This window comes from Rhinolophus sinicus, chromosome 2 (genome assembly GCF_057876585.1).
Source record: "Rhinolophus sinicus isolate RSI-liver-muscle chromosome 2, RSI-T2T, whole genome shotgun sequence".
Classification (NCBI taxonomy): domain Eukaryota; kingdom Metazoa; phylum Chordata; class Mammalia; order Chiroptera; family Rhinolophidae; genus Rhinolophus; species Rhinolophus sinicus.
In genome coordinates, this window is record NC_142502.1 from 112,245,001 (window position 1) to 112,252,500 (window position 7,500).

Below are 7,500 nucleotides of genomic sequence, written 5' to 3' on the forward strand. Positions count from 1 at the left end.
CTAACCCTAACCCTTACCCTAACACTAACGAAAAAGCTAACCCTGACCCTAACCCTAACCCTAATCCTAACACAAACCTTACCCTAATCCTAACCCTAACCCTAACCCTAACCCTAACCATAACCCTAACCCAAACCCTAACGCAAACCTCACCCTAACCCTAAACCTAAACCTAATCCTAACATTAAAGTAACCTTAACCCTAACCCTAACGCAAACATACCCCTACCCCTAACCCTAACCCTAACCCTAACCCTAACCCTAACGCAAAACTAACCCTAAACCTAACCCTAAACCTAACACTAACCCTATACACTAACCCTAACCCTACCCTAACCTAACCCTAACCCTATACCCTAACCATAACTCTACCCTTACCTAACCCTAAACCTAACCCTAACCCTAACCTAAGCCTAACTCTTACACTTACACCTAACCCTAAACCTAACCCTAACCCTAAATCTAACGCAAACCTAACCCTAACCCTAACCCTAACCCTAAAGCTAACCCTAAACTTACAACTATCCTTAACCCTACCCTAACGCAAACCTAACCCTAACCCTAACTCTAACACTAACCCTAAACCTAAACCGTAACCCTAACCCTAACCCTAACCCTAACCCTAAAGCTAACCCTAAACTTACAACTAACCTTAACCCTACCCTAACGAAAACCTAACCCTAACCCTATCCCTAACCCTAATCCTGACGTAAACTTAACCCTAACCCTAACCCTAACTCTAACCGTAACGCAAACCTAACCCTAAACCTAACCCTAACCATACCCTAACCCTAACGCAAACCTAACCCTAACCCTAACCCTAAACATAACCCCAACCCTAACCCTAACCCTAAGGCAAACCTAACCCTAACCCTAACCCTAACCCTAACCCTAACCCTAACGATAATGCAAACCTAACCCTAACCATAACCCTAATCGTAAACCCTAACCCTAACCCTAACCGTAACCTAACACTAACCCTAACCCAAACCCTAACCTAAGCCTAACTCTTACCCTAACCCTAACTCTAAACCTAAACCTAAGCCTAACCCTAACGCATACCTAACCCTAACCCTAACCCTAACCCTAAACCTAACGCAAACCTAATCCTAACCCTAACCCTAACCCTAAACATAACCCTAAACCTAACCCTAACCCTTACCCTTACCCTAACGCAAACCTAACCCTTACCCTAACCCTAAACCTAAGCCTACCCTTAACCATAACGCAAACCAAACCCTAACCCTAACCGTAACCCTAACCCTATCCCTAACCCTAACCATAACGCAAACCTAACCCTAAGCATAATCCTAACCCTAACCCTCACCCTAACCCTAACGCATACCTAACCCTAACCCTAACCCCAAATCTAACCCTAACCCTAATCGTAAACCCTAAGCCTAACCCTAACCCTAACCCTCACCCAAACCCTAACGCAAACCTAAACCTAACCCTAAACCTAAACCTAACCGTAACATTAAAAGTAACCTTAACCCTAACCCTTACGCAAACATACCCCTAACCCTAACCCTAAATCTAACCCTAACGCAAAACTAACCCTAAACCTAACCCTAAACCTAAACCTAATCCTAACCTAAACCTAACCCAAACCCTAACCCTAACACTAACCCTAACCCTAAACCTAACATTAACACTGAACCCCAAACCTAACCCTAAACCTAATCCTAACCCTAAACCTAACACAAACCTAACCCTAAACTTAACCCTAACCCTACCGAAAACCTAACCCTAACCCTAACCCTAACCCTAACACTAACCCTAACCCTAACGCATACCTAACCCTAACCCAAACCCTAACCCTAACCATAACCATAACCATAACCCAAAACCTAACGCAAACCTAACCCTAACCCTAAACCTAAACCTAACCGTAACATTAAAAGTAACCTTAACCCTAACCCTAACGCAAACATACTTCTAACCCTAACCCTAAATCTAACCCTAACGCAAACCTAACCCTAACCCTAACCCTAAACCTAACCCTAAACCTAACCTAAACTTAACCCAAACCCTAACCCTAACACTAACCCTAACCCTAAACCTAACATGAACCCTGAACCCTAACCCTAAACCTAACCCTAAATGTAACCCTAACGCAAACCTAAACCTAACCCTAACACTAACACTAAACCTAACACAAACCTAACTCTAACCCTATCCCTAACCCTAAACCTAATCCTAACCCTAACCCTAACCTAACCCTAGCCCTAACCCTAACACTAACCATAACCCTAGCCCTAAACATAACTCTAACCCAAACCTAATCCTAACCTTAAAACTAACCTTAACCCTAACCCTAACCTAACGCTAACCCTAACCCTAACCTAACCATAACCCTAACCCTAACCCTAACCATAACCCTAGCCCTAACCCTAACCCTAACCCTAAACCTAACCCTAACCTTAAAACTAATCTTAAACCTAACCCTAACGCAAACCTAACCCTAACCTTAACCCTAACCCTAACCCTAACCCTAACACTAACCCCAGCCCTAACCCTAACCCTAACCCTAACCGTAACCCAAACCCTAACGCAAACCTAACCCTAACCATAACCATAACCCTAACCCAATCCTAACCCTAACACTAACCCTAACCCTAACTCAAACCTAAACCTAACCCTAACCCTAAAGCTAACCCTAAACTTAAAACTAACATTAACCCTAACCGTATCGCAAACCTAACCCTAAACCTAACTGTAACCGTAACATTAAAAGTAACCTTAACCCTAACCCTTACGCAAACGTACCCCTAAACCCTAACCCTAAATCTAACCCTAACGCAAAACTAACCCTAAACCTAACCCTAAACCTAACCATAAACCTAACCAAAACCCTAACGCAAACCTAACCCTAACCCTAAACCTAAACCTAATCCTAACTTTAAAACTAACCTTTACCATAACCCTAACGCAAACATACAACTACCCCTAACCCTAACCCTATCTCTAACCCTAAACTTAACCCTAAAACTACCCCTACCCATAACCCTAAGCCTAACACTAACCCTAACCCTAAACCTAACCCTAAACCTAACGCTAACATTGACCGTAACCTAAACCTAAACCTAACCCTAACTCTAACCCTAACCCTAATCCTAACACTAAGACTAACACTAAAACCTAAACCTAACCCTAACCCTAACGCAAACCTAACCCTAAACCTAACCCTAAACCGAACCCTAACCCTAACCCTAACCCTAACCTTAAACCTAAGACTAAACCTAACCCTAACCCTATACCCTAACACTAACCCTACACTAACCTAACCCTAAACCTATACCCTAACACTAACTCTACCCTAACCCTAATCCTAACCCTAACCCTAACCATAACCCTAACCCTAACACCTAACCCAAAACCTAACCCTAACCCTAACCCTAAGGCAAACCTAACCCTAACCCTAACCCTAACCTTAACCCTAACGCATACGTAACCCTAACCCTAACCCTAACCCTAACCTTAACCCTAACCCTAACCCTAACCCTAACCTAAACCTAACCCAAACCCTAACCCTAACACTAAACCTAACCCTAAACCTAACTTTAAAATAAACCTTAACCTTAACCCCAACTCTAACTCTAACGCTAATCTAAACATAACCCTAACCTAAACATTAAACCTAACATGAATACTAAGCTTAACCCTAACACTAACCTAACCCTAACCCTAACCCTAACCTAACCCTAACCCTAACCTTAACCCTAACCCAAACGCAAACCTAACCCTAACCCTAACCCTAACCGTAAACCTAAAGCAAACCTAAACCTAAATCCTAACCCTAACCCTAACCCTAAACCTAACCCTAAACCTAATGCTAACCCTAACCCTAAGGCAAACCTAACCCTAACCCTAACCCTAACCCTGACGCAAACCTAACCCTCAACCTAACCCTAAACCGAACCCTAACCCTAACCATAACCCTAACGCAAAACTAACCCTAACCCTAACCCTAACCCTAACCCTAACCCTAAACATAACCCCAACCCTAACCCTAACCCTAAGGCAAACCTAACCCTAACCCTAACCCTAACCCTAACCCTAACGATAATGCAAACCTAACCCTAACCATAACCCTAATCGTAAACCCTATTCCTAACCCTAACCGTAACCTAACACTAACCCTAACCCAAACCCTAACCTAAGCCTAACTCTTACCCTAACCCTAACTCTAAACCTAAACCTAAGCCTAACCCTAATGCAAACCTAACCCTAACCCTAACCCTAACCCTAACCCTAACGCAAACCTAATCCTAACCCTAACCCAAACCCTAAACATAACCCTAAACCTAACCCTAACCCTTACCCTTACCCTAACGCAAACCTAATCCTTACCCTAACCCTAACCCTAACCCTAACCCTAACGCAAACCTAACCCTAACCCTAACCCTAAACCTAAGCCTACCCTTAACCATAACGCAAACCAAACCCTAACCCTAACCGTAACCCTAACCCTATCCCTAACCCTAACCATAACGCAAACCTAACCCTAAGCATAATCCTAACTCTAACCCTCACCCTAACCCTAACGCATACCTAACCCTAACCCTAACCCTAAATCTAACCCTAACCCTAATCGTAAACCCTAACCCTAACCCTAACCCTAACCCTCACCCAAACCCTAACGCAAACCTAAACCTAACCCTAAACCTAAACCTAACCGTAACATTAAAAGTAACCTTAACCCTAACCCTTACGCAAACGTAACCCTAAACCTAACCCTAAATCTAACCCTAACGCAAAACTAACCCTAAACCTAAACCTAAACCTAAACCTAATCCTAACCTAAACCTAACCCAAACCCTAACCCTAACACTAACCCTAACCCTAAACCTAACATTAACACTGAACCCCAAACCTAACCCTAAACCTAATCCTAACCCTAAACCTTACACAAACCTAACCCTAAACTTAACCCTAACCCTACCGAAAACCTAACCCTAACCCTAACCCTAACCCTAACACTAACCCTAACCCTAACGCATACCTAACCCTAACCCAAACCCTAACCCTAACCATAACCATAACCATAACCCAAAACCTAACAGAAACCTTACCCTAACCCTAAACCTAAACCTAACCGTAACATTAAAAGTAACCTTAACCCTAACCCTAACGCAAACATACTTCTAACCCTAACCCTAAATCTAACCCTAACGCAAACCTAACACTAACCCTAACCCTAAACCTAACCCTAAACCTAACCTAAACTTAACCCAAAACCTAACCCTAACACTAACCCTAACCCTAAACCTAACGTGAACCCTGAACCCTAACCCTAAACCTAACCCTAAATGTAACCCTAACGCAAACCTAAACCTAACCCTAACACTAACCCTAACCCTAAACCTAACGTGAACCCTGAACCCTAACCCTAAACCTAACCCTAAATGTAACCCTAACGCAAACCTAAACCTAAATCCTAACCCTAACCCTAACCCTAAACCTAACCCTAAACCTAATGCTAACCCTAACCATAAGGCAAACCTAACCCTAACCCTAACCCTAACCCTGACGCAAACCTAACCCTCAACCTAACCCTAAACCGAACCCTAACCCTAACCATAACCCTAACGCAAAACTAACCCTAAACCTAACCCTAAACCTAACCCTAACCATATACCCTAACCCTAACCCTACCCTAACCTACCTCGAACCCTATACCCTAACCCTAACTCAACCCTTACCTAACCCTAAACCTAACCCTAACCATAAATCTAACGCAAACCTAACCCTAACCCTAACCCTAACCCTAACCCTAACCCTAAAGCTAACCCTAAACTTAAAACTAACCTTAACCCTACCCTAACGCAAACCTAACCCTAACCATAACTCTAACACTAACCCTAACCCTAAACCCTAACCCTAACCCTAACCCTAACCTTAACCCTAATGCAAAACTAACCGTAACCCTAACCCTAACCCTAACCTTAAACCTAACCTTAACCCTAACTCTAATGAAAACCTAACCCTAACCCGATCCCTAACCCTAATCCTGACGCAAACTTAACACTAAACCTAACCCTAAACCTAATGCAAACCTAACCCTAAATCCTAACCCTAATCCTAACCTTAACCCTAACTCTAACCGTAACGCAAACCTAACCCTAAACCTAACCCTAACCCTAACCTAACCCTAACCCTAACACTAACGCACACTTAACCCTAATCCTAACCCTAACCCTAACACTAACCCAAAGCCTAACCCTAACCCTAAACCCAACCCTAACTCTAACCCTAACGCAATCCTAACTGTAACCCTAACCCTAACCCTAAACTTAAACCTAAACTTAACCCTGACCCTAACGAAAACCTAACACTAAACCTAACCATAACACTAACCCTAACGCTAACCGAAACCTAACCCTAACCCTAACCCTAACCCTAACGCAAACCTAACCCTAAACCTAACCCTAACCCTACCCTAACCCTAACGCAAACCTAACCCTAAGCCTAACCCTAACCCTAACTCTAATCCTAAACATAACCCCAACCCTAACCCTAACCCTAAGGCAAACCTAACCCTAACCCTAACCCTAACCCTAACCCTAACCCTAACCATAATGCAAACCTAACCCTAACTATAACCCTAATCGTAAACCCTAACCCTAACCCTAATCCTAACCTAACACTAACCCTAAGCCAAACACTAACCTAAGCCTAACTCTTACCTAACCCTAACCTAACCCTAAACATAACCCTAACCCTAACCCTAACCTTAACGCAAACCTAAACCTAAACTTAACATTAACCATAAAACCCTAACGCTAACCTTAACCCTAACCCTAACCCTAACCCTAAACCCTAGGCCTATCCCTAACCCTAACCCTAACCGTAACCCTAAAGCTAACGCAAACTTAACCCTAACCCTAACCCTAAACCTCACCCTAAACCTAAACCTAACCCTAACCCTAACCCTAACGCAAACCTAACCCTAACCCTAACCCTAACGCAAACCAAAACCTAACCCTAACCGTAACCCTAACCCTATCCCTAACCCTAACCATAACGCAAACCTAACCCTAAGCCTAACCCTAACCCTAACCCTCACCCTAACCCTAACGCATACCTAACCCTAACCCTAACCCTAACCATAACCATAACCCTAACACAAACCCTAACGCAAACCTAACCCTAAACCTAAACCTAAACCTAACCGTAACATTAAAAGTAACCTTAACCCTAACCCTTACGCAAACATACCCCTACTCTAACCCTAAATCTAACCCTAACGCAAAACTAAACCTAAAACTAACCCTAAACCTAAACCTAAACCTAACCTAAACCTAACCCAAACCCTAACCCTAACACTAACCATAACCCTAAACCTAATATTAACACTGAACCCCAACCCTACCCTAAACCTAACCCTAACCCTAACGCAAACCTAACACTAACCCTAACACTAACCCTAAACCTAACACAAACCTAACCCTAACCCTAAACCTAACCCTAAACCTAACGCTAACATTGACCGTAACCT